The sequence below is a fragment of the Salvelinus sp. IW2-2015 genome, linkage group LG4q.1:29, assembly GCF_002910315.2.
Source record: "Salvelinus sp. IW2-2015 linkage group LG4q.1:29, ASM291031v2, whole genome shotgun sequence".
NCBI classification, from domain to species: Eukaryota; Metazoa; Chordata; class Actinopteri; order Salmoniformes; family Salmonidae; genus Salvelinus; species Salvelinus sp. IW2-2015.
In genome coordinates, this window is record NC_036842.1 from 27724047 (window position 1) to 27743801 (window position 19755).

Sequence of the window (19755 nt, forward strand, 5' to 3'; positions counted from 1 at the left end):
TCAGCAGGGGTCAGATCCCTCTGTCAGCTGAGTCACCACGACAACTCCTGAGTGACAGCAGGGAGCAGCTGTAGTCTCCTCTGTATTATGTGTGATGTGTGTGTGTGTGTTGTGTGTGTGTGTGTGTGTGTGTGTGTGTGTGTGTGTTGTGTGTGTGTGTGTGTGTGTGTGTGTGTGTGTGTGTGTGTGTGTGTGTGTGTGTGTGTGTGTGTGTGTGTGTGTGTGTGTGTGTGTGAATGGAACGACAGGCAAGGACAAATGCGAGGTCAGTGCAGTCTTACAGCTCATTCTGTGTTTTCAGGAAACTGACAACAGGCTATGTCTGGCTCACGAAGAAGAAAATGCCGCACGCACGGCAGAAAATGCCGCACGCACGCACGCACGCACACACACACACACACACACACAACACACACACAACACACACACACACACACACACACACACACACACACACACACACACTGAAATGCAACAAGTTCCTTAATAGCTCTTCTCAACTTTCAGCTGAACCATCCCTGACACCACCTGACACATCATCACCAGTGTTTCCAGGAAAACAACACTATTAGAGACCAGAGTTCAACTTGATTTAAATGTGATTCCTGTAGCTTTTCATCAGCCTTCATCAGGACACAGACACTGTCACAACCACAGCAGACCACCATGTCCTTGGTGGAAGATTGTTGGCACATAGTAAAACACATGCAAGCAAGCCACACACACACACACACACACACACACACACACACACACACACACACACACACACACACACACACACACCACACACACACACCACACACACACACACACACACACACACTTGGACCGAAGACAAAACACAACATCTTTCCTCGCACCTCGTTTTCACTGCTCTCCCATGGGCAAGCCAGACAGGAAATGGGAATGACTGCTTCCTGTCTGTGTTTGCTTTGAAGAGCAACCTGAGGGGAACATGTTGTAGCGGCTCCATGTTCCTCTGCTGTCATCAGCTTCTTTGTAACCTGTGATATACTGTTTCCCCTCCACTGTTTCATCTGAAATGTAGCACTTCCCTGTGCGATTTATGTCATCACCGCCACATCCTGGTCTCTCCCACACTTACAGTAACACAGGGGACAGGGACCACCATGGAAACTAGGACGCACCTAGAGAGAGGGTTGTTTACAACCACACTGAACGACATCATCATGCCAATAATATATAGTTGTTTTTTGTGGTAGATCAATCTGGACCCAGATCACATGAGGATAGCACACAGTTCAACACAGGACAAAGTCAGCAGGACATAGTCACCTGTGGGAATCTGATTAAACCCAGGAGAAAAGTTGCTGGTTTGAATCCTGGAGCCGACAAGAATAAAAATTGGGATAATAATGTTATATTGAGGAGGAGTAGAGGATTTATGAATCTTTTGAGCTCTATGGACTTTATCCAACATGTTACTGGGCCCACCCATAACTGTGGCCATACTCTTGACCTGGTTATTACCAAGGGGCTTTCTATCACAGGATGTTGGTGGCACCTTAATTGGGGAGGACGGGCTTGTGGTAATGGCTGGAGCGGAATCAGTGGAATGGTATCAAATACATCAAACACATGGTTTCCATATGTTTGATGACATTCCATTCACGCCATTCCGGCCCTTTATTATGAGCTATCCTCCCCTCAGCAGCCTCCTGTGCTTTCTATTGATATATCCTCTATTGTTGATGTTGCTTTATCTGATCACCACTGTGTATTTTTTACTACCTTATTTCCCATAGCACAGGGTAATACATTAAAAAACGCATTATTAAGAAACGCTATCTTACCACTGAAGTTGCTACAGATTTTATTGAGTGTATGAACAATACTCCACCACCTATTCTTCCTTCCTCTTGTGATGATTTAGTTAATACATTTAATAGCAAATTAAGGGCATCAATTAATGCCATAGCTCCTGTAAAGTTGAAAAGGCCACATCCAAACAGAGTGTTCCTTGGATGAGTGAGGAAACTCATCAATTAAAAAGAAATTACAGAAAGGCAGAAATTCAAAAAGTCAAAGTTGCAGGTCCATTATGATATTCTGAGAGAGCAACTTGGCATATATAACAAGGCAATTATAAATGCCAGACGGGCTTATTTTTCTAACTTGATCACTATTAATCAGAATAATTTGAGAGTGCTCTTCTCGACCATTGATGGCATGATAAATCCTACCCCCGCAAATCTATGTGAACTTTCGTCCACATCTAAATGTGATGAGTTTCCGGCATATTTCAGAGATAAGATAACCAACACTAAGATGTGTATCAGTCAAGCAAGACCTGATGAGAAATGTGATGGTACAGTATGTGCCCTATCCTAAAACGCAAAGGCACTATGGATTTATTTTCCCTGATTGACACAGACACACTACCGGTCAAAAGTTTTAGAACACCTACTCATTCAAGGGTTGTTCTTTATTTGTACTATTTTCTACATTGTAGAATAATAATGAAGACATCAAAACTATGAAATAACACATATGGAATCATGTAGTAACCAAAAAATGTTGATCAAATGAAAAATGTGAGATTCTTCAAATAGCCACCCTTTGCCTTGATGACAGCTTTGCACACTCTTGGCATTCTCTCAACCAGCTTCACCTGGAATGCTTTTCCAACAGTCTTGAAGGAGTTCCCACATATGCTGAGCACTTGTTGGCTGCTTTTCCTTCACTCTGCGGTCCGACTCATCCCAAACCATCTCAATTTGGTTGAGGTTGGGGGATTATGGATGCCAGGTCATCTGATGCAGCACTCCATCACTCTAATTATTGGTAAAATAGACCTTACACAGCCTGGAAGTGTGTTGGGTCACTGTCCTGTTGAAAAACAAATGATAGTCCCACGAAGACCAAACCAGATGGGATGGTGTATTGCTGCAGAATGCTGTGGTAGCCATGCTGGTTAAGTGTCCCTTGAATTCTAAATAAATCACAGACAGTGTCAACAGCAAAGCACCCCCACACCATAACACCTCCTCCTCCATGCTTTACGGTGGGAAATACACATGCGTAGATGCGCAAAAATCTAAAATTTGGACTCCAGAACAAAGGACACATTTCCACCGGTCTAATGTCATTGCTTGTGTTTCTTGGCCCAAGCAAGTCTCTTCTTCTTATTGGTGTCCTTTTGTAGTGGTTTCTTTGCAGCAATTCGACCATGAAGGCCTGTTTCACGCAGTCTCCTCTGAACAGTTGATGCTGAGATGTATCTGTTACTTGAACTCTGTGAAGCATTTATTTGGGCTGCAATTTCTGAGGCTGGTAACTCTAATGAACTTATCCTTTGCAGCAGAGGTAACTCTGGGTCTTCCAATCCTGTGGCGATCCTCATGAGAGCCAGTTTCATCTTTAGCGCTTGATGGTTTTTGCGACTGCCCTTGAAGAAACTTTCAAAGTTCTTGAAATTTTCCGGATTGACTGACCTTCATGTCTTAAAGTAATGATGGACTGTCGTTTCCCCGTGCCGCCCCCGCAAGATGCCGTCCTGGGCTGCCCATGTCACCTATATCTAAATCCAGCACTGGCACAGAGACAGACTTATTTAAAGTGGTAAATTATCTAAGAGCCAACACAGATGCCAAACAGCTCTCCGCCCTTGTACTCTTAGATGTACAGTGCCTTTGGAAAGTATTCAGACCCCTTGACTTTTTCCACATTTTGTTACATTACAGACTTATTCTAAAATGTATTAAATCTACACACAATACCCCATAATGACAAAGTGAAAACAAGTTTTTAGGAACCCCCCCCMCCCCCCCCCCSCAMMACMGMMMYMCCTAATTTACATAAGTATTCAGACCCTTTGCTATGAGACTCGAAATTGAGCTCAGGTGCATCCTGTTTCCATTGATCATCCTTGAGATGTATCTACAACTTGATAGGAGTCCACCTGCGGAAAATGACATTGACTGAACATGATTTGGAAAGGCACACATCTATCTATATTAGGTCTCACAGTTGACAATGCATGTCAGAGATTAAACCAGGCCATGACGTCGAAGGAATTGTCCGTAAAGCTCTGAGACAGGATTGTGCCAAGGCACAGATCTGGGGAAGGGTATCAAAACATTTCTGCAGCATTGAAGGTCCCCAAGAACACAGTGGCCTCCATCATTCTTAAATGGAATACGTTTGGAACCACCAAGACTCTTCCTAGAGCTGGCCGCCCGGCCAAACTGAGCAATCGAGGGAGAAGGGCCTTGGTCAGAGAGGTGACCAAGAACCCGATGGTCACTCTGACAGTGCTCTAGAGTTGCTCTGTGGAGATGGAAGAACCTTTTAGATGGACAACCATCTCTGCAGCACTCCACCAATCAGGCCTTTATGGTAGAGTGGCCAGACGGAAGCCACTCCTCAGGAAAAGGCACATGACAGCTCGCTTGGAGTTTGCCAACAGGCACCTAAAGACTCTCAGAGCATGAGAAACAAGATTCTCTGGTCTGATATAACCAAGATGAACACTTTGGCCTGAATGCCATGCGTCACATCTGGAGGAAACCTGGCACCATCCCTACGGTGAAGCATAGTGGTGGCAGCATTATGCTGTGAGGATGTTTTTCAAAGGCAGGGACTGGGAGACTAGTCAGGATCGAGGCAAAGATGAACGAAGCAAAGTACAGAGAGATCCTTAATAATGAAAACCTGCTCCAGAGCGCTCAGGACTTCAGACTGGTAGAAGGTTCAACTTCCAACAGGACAATGACCCTAAGCAACAGCCAAAACAATGCAGGAGTGGCTTCAGGACAAGTCTCTGAATGCCCTTGAGTGGCCCAGCCAGAGCCTGGACTTGAACCTGATTGAACATCTCTGGAGAGACATGAAAATAGCTGTGAGGCAACGCTACCCATCCAGCCTGACAGAGCTTGAGAGGATCTGTGGAGAAGAATGGAGAAACTCCCCAAATACAGGTGTGCCAAGTTTGTAGCGTTATATCCAAGAAGACTTGAGGCTGTAATCAGTGCCAAAGGTACTTCAACAAAGTACTGAGTAACGGTCTGAATACATATGTAAATGTGATATTTTATATATATTATTTTTTTCATAAATTAGCATAAAAATAAAAAATCAATGATTTGTCATTATGGGGTATTGTGTGTAGATTGATGAAGAAACAATTCATTCAATTTTAGAATAAGGCTGTAACCTAACAAAATGTGGAAAAAGTCAGAGGGTCTGAATACTTCTCGATGGCTCTGTAAATACACTATTGACCATGATGTCCTTCTGGACAGACGGGAGAGGTGGGTTGGCCTCTCCGGTCCAGTTCTAAATTGGTTTAGAACCTATTTAAAAAACCTCTTAAGGATCTGCCTCTTTTTTCAATTTTCGCCTAAAATGACATTCCCAAATCTATGACATACTCAGGCCCTAAAGCAAGGATATGCATATTCTTGATACCATTTGAAAGGAAACACTTTGAAGTTTGTGGAAATGTGAAAGGAATGTTAAACTTTATGTAACTGGGCAAGTCAGTTAAGAATACATTTTTATTTACAATGGCGGCCTACCGGGGAACAGTAGGTTAACTGCCTTGTTCAGGGGTAGAATGACATATTCTTACCTTGTCAGCTCGGGGACTCAATCCAGCAACCTTTCAGTTACTGGTTCAATGCTCTAACCACTAGGCTACCTGCCACCCCAAAATGTAGGAGACTATATCACATTAGATCTGGTAAAAGATAATACAAAGAAAAAAACACGTTTTTTTGTATTTTTTTGTACCATCATCTTTGAAATGCAAGAGAAAGGGCATAATGAATTATTCTAGCCCAGGCGCAATTTAGACTTTGGACACTAGATGACAGCACTGTATGTGCAAAAATTGCATATCTATGCAAAATGTTGTATCAAGACTGCCCAAATGTGCCTAAAATGTGCCTTTTTGTCACCCGTGTTGAACATAACTCAGAGAAAATACATTACACAAGTGGCATTCAACAATGTTCGATTTTGGGTCAGATACTGTTCAGTTTATATATGTTACCCCTTGGCAGCGTTATCAGAAATCACAGCATTGATTTTCACTTCTACGTAGACGATACACAACTTTACATTTCTGTGTCACCAGAGGATTTTAGTTCCACGATTAATCATTGGAATGTATTAGTGATTTAAATACTTGGATGGTTCACAACTTCCTCCAGCTAAATCAAGACAGGACCGAGGTACTTATTGTTGGAGCCAAAGCATAGAAAGGGAATCTAGCCGCATATTTGAATTAACGGGCAATAAAGATAAAACACCAGGTAAAAACCCTAGTTTTTATTTTAGATTCTGAACTAAATTTCATATCACACATTACGAATGTGACCAAAATAGTTTTTTACCACCTGAGGAACATTGCCAAGGTGTGGCCGTTTCTCTCTCAGGCGGACACAAAGAGACTCATCCATGGTTTAATTACAAGCAGCCTTGACTACTGTAATGCTCTCCTGTCTGGTCTGCCCAAGAAAGCCATTGGTCAACTGAAAAACATACAGAATGCTGCAGCACGGGTAATGACCAAGACCTGACGGAGAGCACACATTACACCGATTTTAAAGTCTCTGCACTGGCTGCTTGTGAGTTTTAGAATTAATTTTAAGATTCTTCTATTGGTTTTTAAATCAATCCACAATTGTGCACCCCAATACATGTCAGACATGCTTTTATGTTATGCATGAAGTAGTTCCCTCAAGTCCTCTGGCACTGGCCTTTTAACTATCCCAAAGCCTAGGACCAGGAGGCATGGAGAGACAGCCTTAAGTTATTATGCCCCCAGCCTCTGGAATAGCCTGCCAGAGAACCTGAGGGGAGCCAAAACTATGTGTCATTTCTTTTAGCTTATGTGTAGTATAGTAAAGTAGTAAAGTGTAGTAAATATTTAAGCTTTTATTTTCATTGTTTTGTATTCCTGTATTCCTGTAAAGCACATTGCTTTGCATCCCATGTCTGAAATGTGCTGTAAAAATAAAGCTTGATTTGATTTGTGAATTACTTCTATTCATGGTCTGTGTTCCTCAGGATAATAGATTTCGCAGGACTAATGAACTCCGAATGACAGCCTCTCAGACCTCACTCTTTCAGGCATACACACACGGGCATGTGCATGCACTCCTTCTGCTTAGTGTGAGTGTGATCCATGACCTGAGAGACTGCAGGTATGTGTGACGGCCGCTGACCTGCCTCCTCTCTCGTTTACAGGTCACACATCTTGCTGCTGTGAAGGCACACTGTGGTATTTCACCCAGTAGATATGGGGGTTTATCCAAATTGGATTTGTTTTTCAAATTACTTGTGGGTCTGTGTAATCTGAGGGAAATATGTGTCTCTGATATGGTCATACATTTGGTAGGAGGTTAGGAAGTGCAGCTGTTTCCACCTCATTTTGCTCACTGAGTCTGTACATAGTCAAAGCTTTCCTTAAGTTTGGGTCAGTCACAGTGGTCAGGTACTCTCTGTTTAGGGTCAAATAACATTCTAGTTTGTTCAGTTTTTTTTGTTAATTCTTTCCAATGTGTCAAGTAGATATCTTTTTGTTTTCTCATTTGGTTGGGTCTAATTGTGTTGCTGTCCTGGGGCTCTGTGGGGTCTGTTTGTGTTTTTCAGAGCCCCAGGACCAGCTTGCTTAGGGGACTCTTCTCCAGGTTCATCTCTCTGTAGGTGATGGCTTTTGTTTGTGAATCGCTTCCTTTTAGGTGGTTGTAGAATCTCTCTCTCTCTCTTTCTAGCTCAATTTCTCTGTCTTTCTCACTCTTTCTTGCTTGTGTTCTATCTCTTCATGTCTCGCTTTCTATTGTTCCCAACTTCTCTCGCTCTCTCTCCTCACAGTAGGAACTAATATACGTTACATATCATTTATTATTGATCTGGGAATTATTACAGCATTAATATTACACTAAATATAGACATTGTTCATTTCCTTTTCACCAAAAAAAGTTTATTTAGATTTTGGGCAATTTTTTATTGTGAAACAAACAAGAAATAAGACAAAAAAACTGAAAACTTGAACGTGCATAACTATTCACCCCCACGAAGTCAATACTTAGTAGATCCACCCTTTGCAGCAATTACAGCTGCAAGTCTCTTGGGATATGTCTCTCTAAGCTTGGCACATCTAGCCACTGGGATTTTTGCCCATTCTTCAATGCAAAACTGCTTCAGCTCCATCAAGTTGGATGGGTTCCTGCTGGTGTACAGCAATCTTTAAGTCATACCACAGATTCTCAATTGGATTGAGGTCTGGGCTTTGACTAGGCCATTCCAAGACATTTAAAGGTTTCCCCTTAAACCACTCGAGTGTTGCCTTAGTAGTGTGCTTAGGGTCATTGTCCTGCTGGAAGGTGAACCTCCGTCCCTGTCTCAAATCTCTGGGAGACTGAAACAGGTTTCCCTCAAGAATTTCCCTGTATTTAGCGCCATCCATCATTCCTTCAATTCTGACCAGTTTCCCAGTCCCTGCCGATGAAAAACATCCCCACAACGTGATGCTGCCACCACCATGCTTCAATGTGGGGATGGTGTTCTCGTGGTGATGAGAGGTGTTGGGTTTGTGCCAGACATAGCGTTTTCCTTGATGGCCAAAAATCTCAATTTTAGTCTCATCTGACAAGAGTACCTTCTTCCATAGGATTGGGGAGTCTCCCACATGCCTTTTGTCGAACACCAAACGTGTTTGCTTATATTTTTCTTTAAACAATTGCTTTTTTCTGGCCACTTCCGTAAAGCCCAGCTCTGTGGAGTGTACGGCTTAAAGTGGTCCTATGGACAGATACTCCAATCTCCGCTGTGGAGCTTTGCAGCTCCTTCAGTGTTATCTTTGGTCTCTTTGTTGCCTCTCTGATTAATGCCCTCCTTGCCTGGTCCGTGAGTTTTGGTGGGCGGCCCTCTCTTGGCAGGTTTGTTGTGGTGCCATATTCTTTAAATTTTTTAATAATGGATTTAATGGTGCTCTGTGGGTTGTTCAAAGTTTCGGATATTTTTTTATAACCCAACCCTGATCTGTACTTCTCCACAACTTTGTCCCTTACCTGTTTGGAGAGCTCCTTGGTCTTCATGGTGCCACTTGCTTGGTGGAGCCCCTTGCTTAGTGGTGTTGCAGACTATGGGGCCTTTCAGAACAGGTGTATATATACTGAGATCATGTGACAGATCATGTGACACTTAGATTGCACACAGGTGGACTTTATTTCATTAATTATGTGACTTCTGAAGGTAATTGGTTGCACCAGATCTTAATTAGGGGCTGAATACATATGCACGCACCACTTTAAAGTTTTTTTTATTTTTTCATTTCACTTCACCAATTTGGACTATTTTGTGTATGTCCATTACATAAACTCCAAATAAAGATCAATTTAAATTACAGGTTGTAATGCAACAAAATAGGAAAAACAGCAAGGGGGTGAATACTTTTGCAAGACACTGTAATTTCCACTTTAATATGCCAGTCGCTACAAAAAATGCCAATTAATTATAATCCACATAACAATTCATATTTCCTGTTGCTGCAGGATTATTTTCCCGCTGTGGCAAACCTGCTCAAATTATGATCCTACATTTGTATTCACAGATAGCCCCTGACAGCCATAAAGACACATTCCATCATTTACACATAAACACATGAAGTCACTGTTCATGATGTTGTATTTATGGGTAGATGCCTGGAGAAGCCATAACTCTTCGACCTTTCATAACTCTTCATAACTCTGTGACATGTCATAAAGGCTTTATTAGTCTGTATAGTGTTATATAGTGTCACGCCTGCTCCCGCTCCCCCTCTCTGGCGCGGGAGGTCGCCAGGCCGCTTATCATTACGCACACCTGTCACCCTCGTTACGCGCATCAGCTCTTCATCAGACTAACCTGGACTCTATCACGTTATTAATTACCTCCCCTATATCTGTCACTTCCTCAGTTTCTTTCTCGAGTCAGCATTAATGTCGTTATGTGTCCCTTGTCCAGACGCTGTTCATGTTTTGTTTCCTGTCGGTTTATTCATTAAATATTCACTCCCTGCACTTGCTTCTCATCTCTCAGTGTCTGTCCTTACAGAATGCTGACTCGACAATTTGAGGCATCAGGGAGTTTTTTGTTTTTGTTGGCGACGTCGGGTCCGGGTGCCACTGCCGAAGCAACCGGGGATGCCTCAGCTGGCTCGTCAGGCTCCCATGCCTCAGGTGTCTCGAGAGGCTCACAAGCCTCAGTTGGCTCGACAGGCTTCCACGCCGTGCCTTGGCCGGCCCGTCAAGATCGCCCAAGTAGGACGCCAGGTGGCACCTCTAGAGGGGGGGTACTGTCACGCCTGCTCCCGCTCCACATCTCTGTTCACAAAACACACACATTCACAAAACACACATACACCTGTTCACAAAACACACAAACACACACATTCACAAAATACACATACACACATTCACAAAACACACATACACACACGTTCACAAATCACACAAACACACACGTTCACAAATCACACAAACACACACGTTCACAAATCACACAAACACACACGTTCACAAAACACAAACACAAACACACACGTTCACAAAACACAAACACACACGTTCACAAATCACATAGAGACACATAAAGAGAACTGCTTCTCACCAAGTATCATATGTATATGAATCATATTATGGACGTTTGTCATGTAATTCAAATCCTGATTTTGACACATTCCTATTAGGGCCGAGGAAAATTGCATAATCTACAGATAACAGATCTTTGCCCTTTTGACGGAGAGTGATGAAGACAGAGGTGAATGAATAAAAGATTAACGGAGACAATGAAAGAGGAGAGTAGACTTTACAGGTTTAATGAGTTTTACCTCTCTTTAACCGGTTCTTTACCTCCTTCAACCATCTTTACCGCCAGTGTGTATTTATTATCTTTTTATTATTTTTCTAGTTTTCTCTCTGTATTGTTGGGAAGGGCCCATCATTTCACTGTTAGTTTACACCTGTTGTTTGCAAAGCTTGTGACAAATAATAAATTATTTCATTTTGGCCTGGGTCTAGCCCAACAACCACTCTCTCTCCCCAGCCCTGACCTGACCCCAGCAAGGTGTGTGTGTGTGTGTGTGTGTGTGTGTGTGTTGACAGCCCTGACCCTCAGCCCTCACCTCTTCAACTCCCCAACACCCTGGTGGGGGATATAAAACATACAGGGTCAAAACTATCACACCTGGCTCTCAGGAGAGAGAGAGAAATACAGTGAAAGAGAGAAAGAGATTAAGGACAGAGAGAGTTGTGTGTGTGTGTGTGGTGTCGTGTGTGTGTGTGTGTGTGTGTGTGTGTGTGTGTGTGTGTGTGTGTGTGTGTGTGTGTGTGTGTGTGTGTGTGGTGTGTGTGTGTGTTTCTGTGTGTTTCTGTGTGTTTCTGTGTGTATATGTGTGTATATGTGTGTGTGTGCATCGTATGCATCGCGTGCATGTGTGTGTCCACATAAAAGACACACACATCCCTCACCCTCAGCACACTACAATAAAAATATACATACTTTACTATACTTCTTTAATCATATTTGAATGTGGAAAGATGGGATGTAAGACAGTATGCTTCTGTGTTCATGTGTCAGTGTAGTGGTTTGAATAGACGTAGCTAATAGTTTGATTTATGGTGTATTGTCACCAGAGGACATGATGTTTGGCTGCTACCTCTTTGATTGACAGGCAGTCAGATCAGAGAGATTTATTAGTGTTACAACTACTCCCTAGACTAACACACACACCACACACAACACAGAAGAAATATTTTCGCGTGGATCTCCTCTTCAAAGGTTATCATGTGGAATATTAAGGTAGAAGAGAGGGATGAAGAGAGGAGAGGAGAGGGGAGATGACAGGAAATGAGAGGAGGATGAGGAGAGGGGGATGAAGAGAGGAGAGAGGGATGACGACAGGAGATGATGGGATGCAATATATTTGAGGGGTGTCGATGAAACAGGCTTTCATGAGAAATAGGTTTCTCATACTTTTTCTTCTTTCCTTCGACGGTGTTTCTATTACTCTTAAAATATTTTCATACACAATCTTCACAGATAAGCTTTACATACAATCTGCTGTTGTGGCCACAATATTAACATTCTCACATTCTCACACACACACACACACACACACACACACACAACACACACACACACACACACACACACAACACACACACAACACACACACACACCACACACACACACACACACACACACACACACACACACACACACACACACACGCCTGAGAAGAGATGAAGAAAGATGGAGGTTGAGAAAGAAAATAAGTAAGATGTCATCTTTAATGTCAAATGCCAAAAGTGATCTTTGGTTATTCTCTACTTTCATCCCTTCTCTTTCCTAATCAGTGGAGTAACATTAGACCTGTCGCTGCAAGCAACGTTCTGTCAGTGTGAGTTTACTGAGCTGACTGAAATGGAGTATCCCCTGGTCACGACAGAGAGAGGAAGGAGGGAGGGGGAGGGAGAAAGAGAGGAGGGAGTAAGATAGAGAAAGAATGTTGGAGTCTGTCTCATTCCTAAAGAGTACGAGAGAGTATGAGAGAGAGTGGCATAAGATTGTAAAATAAACAGGTTGGCCCTCTCCCCAAACCCTTCCCAACACGTTTGAAGAATTACCCTCATTTCTGCTAGCTGGACACCCCAGGCCTTTCACTCTAACTGTGTTTGGCACATCCACCCCCACACACTCCCTCTCTGTCTAAATGTTGTCACTGTGCAATTCTAAGCACTTTCTACTTTTGTTGGTTCCATTTCTTTTACCTTACACATCTTTTTTTCTCTTTTCTCTCTCTTCATGTCTTTCTCCCTCTCTCACTATCCCTCTTTCTGCTCCTTCTCTCGCTCTCTCTCTGTCCCTCAATCTCTCTCTGTTTTTTCTTCCGTCTCTTTCGACTGGTGGCTAGGCAGCTGGTTCCAGACCCATATTCAATTACAACGAGGCTAAGCTCTCTCCATCGGTGACGGCACTTTTGACGACAAAGGCATCCCTGGGCTCTCCTCACTTCCCTGTGCCAAATACCATAACTCCTCTTTCTTTACCCTGCTCACTTGTATAATTTCACTATTTTTGATTGTCAGGTCCGACCCTTTATAATAATTTTTATTGAATTTTCTGATGGACCCAACCGCCAGGATACTTTTTTCCATCCCTCTTTTCTTCCTTCACTGCATTCTCTCCCTCACACGTTTTAACTCTCTCCCTTACTTTAGCATTTTTCTCTCCTTTTCTTTCTGTCTTTACATCTATCTATCATACAGACACCCATCCCCTCCATTTTCCTTGAATTGAATCTTTCTTTATTGTGCCAGTATATCTCTTTCTCTATCTCAACGACATTCTTGGTCAAGACTGGGAGAGACAGCAGGTCATCTGTAGAGGCACTTTCTGAACCCCAAGGTCTCTTTTAACTGAAGTAATACACACCAATACACAATATGTCAAGATCACCGTCCAATCATATTAGAAATAGTAGGCTGTAATACTACTAGTAGACTTTAATACTATCATGTCCTGCTCTGATGTTTATTTTTAATGGTCCTTGCCACTGAAGTGGCCATCTGTCTTGTAGAAGTAAAAGCAGTACATCTTGTTTTTGCAATCCCTCCTCTGCTGTCATAACTCATCTATAGAATCGTCTCCTTGTCACTTTTACAGCATTAAAACATCTCAGAGTTGACTAAATGGAATGAGAAAGTGGAATCAAAAACCCCTTCACTTCTCCCTGAGCCTCTCAGAGTTCACAGGAGTTAATGTGTTTCGGCGGTAGCAGATGCCTCGCGCTCTCTCTCCTCTCAGATGTGTGTGAAAGAAAAGAATGTCACCCAAGTCTAATCAAATCACTGGCATTTTAACATACGTCAAGCTTTCACTTCCAATATCAACCTCTCTGCTGTGATGGTTTGTATGTTTCTCTCTCTCTCTCTCTCTCTCTCTCTCGCGTTCTAGCTTTCCTATGTCTCTCTCTACCCCCCCCCCTCTCTTTCTCTTTCTCTCTCTTGATCAGACAGTTTTCTTGTGACAAAATGTAGATAACATCTCGTGGAGTGGGTGTAGGGGAGGGAATGTTCTTTAATAACAGGTTGTGGATCATATGGTTGAAATGAGTGTCTGCTGATGTTTGTCTGTGGGTGTGTCAGCACTGGCCCTCTTGTGACCTCTTAATTACACATCACAAGTCTGATCTTATTGGTGTCTGCTGTCTGAACCCTGTCATGTGCTCTCTTTGCCAATCTGTCACACTTAATCTGGGCGGAAAGGAAACGGTAAAAGAAGAGAGGCCTCCAGTGCTCCAGGAACGCTTGGGGTTGGAAGAAGAAAAAATAAAGAGAGACAAGAGAGACAAAGGGAAAAGAAAAGCAGGAGAAAATCACACCGGCGTTCCATTTCAGCGCCGTGAACGGCGTCGATGATTCGCTGAGGGGGATGAAGGGAGAGAGAGAAAGGAGGGCGTGAGATGAGAGAACAATAAGCCTGTTGTTCTTTAATCGGTGGTGAATCATCTGTCTCTCCCTCTGTCAGGTGTTGCCGAGAAGAGAGAGAAATAAAGAGCGAGAGAGAGAAAGAGAAAGAGAAAGAAAGAGAGATTGAAAAGTCAAGCTGTGTGGCTCATAATATCACACACTAACCAGCCAGCACATTCTGAGAACCATATGTTTGTTAGATCTTGGTGAGAGCATGGTAGTCCTATAGTTATTTTGCATACAACCTTCCCACAATGTTCTGGGAATGGTGCAGGATAGTTGCTTGGCTTTGGAACATTCTTAGAACATTTAAGGAAAGTGAAAAGAACACTTTATTTTCTTGGTAATTCATTACTTTAAAAAAACGTTTCCTAAAAGTTTGAACATGGTTACATTTATTTTAAAGGTTGTAATGGCTTGGAACGTTCTCCAACTGGTTTGACATTGGGAATGTTCTCAAATAGTTCCGAGAAACAACGTTCTTCTGTGGGAATTTCAGTACCTCAGCGTAACGCTTCCTACTGGTTTGCCCGTGATTCTATTTACAGTCATGTTATAAAATTTTCCCAAAACAGTTAAGAAACAATGTTCTTCTGTAGGAATTTCAGTACTTCGGCAAAACGTTATATACAGGTTTCCTCATGGTTCTATTCAAAGTCATGTTATTCAATTGTTACAGGAAAGTTAAGAAACATCATTCTTCTGTGGGAATTTCAGTACTTCAGCATAACATTTCCTGCAGGTTTCCTCATGGTTCAATTTAAAGTAATGTTCTCAAATTGTTCAGAGAACGTTAAGAAAACTTTCCATACAAAAACACAAGAAAACTTTACATTTTTGAGAACGTTCTACGAATATTATTTAAGAACATATGTGAAGGGTGTAGATTGCCTCTGCATTGTGTTTTTATTGCCTTACATATGAACAAATTATCAGGGATGGCGGGGATCTTTTATTCTCTGATAATGACAGGAAAAACTTCCATAAACAAATGCTGTTCTGCCCTTATACGCCAAACTCCTCTCTTCCACATGGGTATAGTAGACAGGGCCAATAATAATAATGTTTTTTCACATAACAGTGTAATGCAGTGTACTAGCCAACTTTTTCAATGACAGCCAGGCGTTATGATGTGATATGCACTTGTGTAACAGCTTAACTTTAGTCCGTCCCCTCGCCCCGACCCGAGCGCGAACCAGGGACCCTCTGCACACATCAACAACTGACACCAACGAAGCATCGTTACCCATTGCTCCACAAAAGCCACGGCCCTTGCAGAGCAAGGGGAACCACTACTTCAAGGTCTCAAAGCGAGTAACGTAACTGATTGAAACGCTATTAGCGCGCACCACCGCTAACTAGCTAGCCATTTCACATCCGTTACACTCACCCCCCTTTCGACCTCCTCCTTTTCCGCAGCAACCAGTGATCCGGGTCAACAGCATCAATGTAACAGTTTAACTTTCGTCCGTCCCCTCGCCCCGACCCGGGTGCGAACCAGGGACCCTCTGCACATATCAACAACTGTCACCCACGAAGCATCGTTACCCATTGCTCCACAAAAGCCACGGCCCTTGCCGTGGCTTTTGAGCAGAGAGCAGAGAGCAGAGAGCCCCAGCATACAGTAAATTCATCCAAGACAAAAAAGCATCCCCAAACCCAAAGGCTTTCATTGTTTTAAACAAGTACTGGTGGTCCACACGATCAAAAGCCTTCTCCTGATCCAAAGAAAGTAAACCCACATTTACATCAGACAGTTTACAAATGCCTAAAACATCTCTTATCAGAAACAAGTTGTCAACAATAGAGCGATCAGGTACACAGTAGGACTGGTCCTTGTGGACCAACAATCCCAGATACTCTTTCAACTTGTTTGAGAGACATTTAGAAACAATTTTTTATTCTGCGCACAGCAAAGCAACAGGTCTCCAATTTTTTACGAGAGCCAAATCCCAATTTTTTGGCAACAGTGAAAGCACCGTACGTTGACAGGATACAGGAAGAGAACCCTCATGAAAAGATTCACACACCACTTCATAAAAATCCTCCCCAATAGGCCCCCAAAAGTGCTTATAGAACTCAGATGGTAAACCATCAATGCCAGGGGCTCGGCCTGTTGAGAGCTGCATAACTGCTGTGGACAGCTCTTGCAGTGTAATGTCAGAGTCCAATGCGACTCTCTGCTCAGGTCCCAATTGAGGAAGACCGTGTAACAACTGTTCAGTACACAGAGAGTCACAATCCTCCGCCTTATAGAGGGCCGAGTAGAAATCCACAGCATGTTGACGCATTTCACTGTCATCCGTGGTCACCTTCCCATCAGGGAGACGAAGGCAGACCATCTGTTTACGTTGCAATGTTGACTGTCCTAGTTTTTTTTTTAAAGCGCTAGGAGCATCCATATCCTTGAGGGAAGCGAAACGAGACCTAATCAAGGTACCCTTCACTCTTTCATGCAGAAACGACCTCAGTTCATGTCTCTTGTCCTGTAAGTTCATGACTAGTCCAGGGTCGTTCTGAGTGAGCAGCTTCAATTCAATAGATTTGATGTCCTGTTCAAGGGCCTTGATAGTCTCTTTAACTTCAGTTTGAGACAGAGCAGTATACTGTTGACAAAAAAATCGTATTTGGGCCTTCCAAACCTCCCACCATTGTCTCAAGGACTCACAATTCCCTTTTGTAACACTCCATTTTTCCCCAAACAACAAAAACCTTTCACAAAAAATGACATCATGTAACAATTTAACATTAAAATACCAGTAAGGTGATGACCTTTGTGGACAAGTGAATATCAACAGTAACAATATGATGATCAGAGAAACCCACAGGAGTAATGGCACACCTTCCAACCCTACTACAGTATTGCTCAGATACATACAACCTGTCTAACCTTGCTGCACTGACACGACCTTCATTAACTTTTAACCATGTGTACTGCCTAACTTTTGCATTCCTTACTCTCCACACATCAGAAAGCTCAAACTCAGTTAACTTCTTGCAACTATAGGGGGTGCTGTTCCGCATTAGCATATTTTGGTCTCCAAATTAAACGGCCTATTGCTCAATTCTTGATCGTACAATATGCATATCCTTACTAATATTGGATAGAAAACACTGTCTAGTTTCTAAAACCGTTTGAATTATGTCTGTGGGTGACCCAGAACTCCCTCTACAGCAAAAATCCTGACATGACTTGCGAAGGTCTGAGAATTATCCTCTGATCTGGGTTCCGAGTTTTAAAGCCTGTGTATACCTATGGCTGGAATTGAACTGCACACCGCCTCCCCTGGATGTCAGTAACACAATGAGAAGTGGAATGGTCTGTCTGCGTAGCTGTCCGAGGTTATAAAGCCGGATGGAACGAGAGTACCTTTCTTGTCTCGTTCGTCATGGCGCCTGGCAAGAAGTCAGGATGAAATTTTGGAACGCTCAGTTATCGACCAGAGATGTATCCGTCTGTAATTTTAATTAAATATAGGTGTTGAAACATCATAACGATGTTATTATGAACCGATTTATATCAGTTTATGCGAGTATAGTGCTATTTTTCTGAATTTCCTTTGTATCTAGTTTGAGGATTTGGACATGTGTGGCGACATAGCTAATGGTAGCAGCTAGTTCCAAAGGTGAAGAGGACGTTTTACAACAAAGCAACTATCTTTTTGAAGAAAAGACACATTGCCCAAGATACTGATGGAAGCTCGTCCAAAAGTAGGAACTATTTATGATGTTATTATGTATTTATGTGGAAAAATGTCATAGTTTTGCGCGCCACTTTTGCAGGCACTGGTCTGGCTGCAACGCACACTATATGTCTAGTAACGTTAATTTTAAAAATCTACATAGCGATTGCATTAAGAACTAATTTATCTTTCGATTGTTGTCAACTTATTTTTTTAGTCAAGTTTATGAATAGTATTTTTATAAGAATAGGCGCTAATCCAAAATGGCGCCGGCCAGAATACATGCAATGTTTGTAGTGATTACATAGTATAACCACGATTTGTGCTGCTAAATATGCACATTTTCGAACAAAAGCTTATATGCATTGTGTAATATGATGTTACAGTCTGTCATCTGATGAAGTATATCAAGGTTAGTCAAATTATATATCTTTTGTTGGGTTGTTACGATCGCTAACATTTACAGCTGGTAAATGCGGTTGTGATTCTGGCTATTGTGGTACGCTCATATAATGCTATATTGTGTTTTCGCTGTAAAACACTTAGAAAATCTGAAATATTCTCTGGATTCACAAGATCTGTGTCTTTCGATTGCTGTAGGCTGTCTATTTTTCTGAAGTGTTTTAGGATGATTCTTTTGGTAATTGACGTCGGTCTCTGTAATTATTCCGGCTGCTTCCAACGCTATTTCAGATTGCAGCTGCAATGTAGAACTGTGATTTCTACCTGAAATATGCACTTTTTTCTAACAAAAACTATCCTATACCATGAATATGTTATCAGACTGTCATCTGAAGAGGTTTTTCTTGGTTAGTGGCTATCAATATCTTAGTTTAGCCGAATTGGTGATAGCACCTGAAGTAGTAAGAAACTGATGGAGTTAGAAAAGTGGTGTATTTTGCTAACGTGTTTAGCTAATAGATTTACATATTTTGTCTTCCCCTGAAAACATTTTAAAAACTGAAATGGTGGCTTTATTCACAAGATCTGTATCTTTCATCTGGTGTCTTGGACTTGTGATTTAACTTCTTGCAACTATAGGGGGTGCTGTTCCGCATTAGCATATTTGGGTCTCCAAATTAAACTGCCTCGTGCTAAATTCTTGATCGTACAATATGCATATTATTGTTATTATTGGAGAAACACACCTTCTAGTTTCTATAGAAGTTGGAATTTTGTCTCTGAGTGGTACAGAACAATTTCTACAGCACTTTTCATGACAGGTTCAGATTTCAAGAATTTTTACCCCTGATCTGGGGTCTGTTTTTAAGGCGACAGTGAATGCTATGAAGAAACCGACACTGCCTACGTCTTCCTCTGGGTGTCTGTACGTCATCACGTTTTGAATGAAATCTATTGCACAATCCCAGCCATTATAAAACCACAAAATGTTTAGGGACTGCCCCTTTCTCGTCGTGCGCCTGAAGCGTGAAGCCATCGGACTTGCCTCGTTCCAAATCGTTGTCTAACCAGCAATATTTCTCCGGTCATGTTTTCAGTCGTTATAGTTGTTAAAAACACAACTCAATAATGTAGTTAATTTGAACCGTTTTATAGCAATTTATATCCGTTTAGTGCGATTTTGA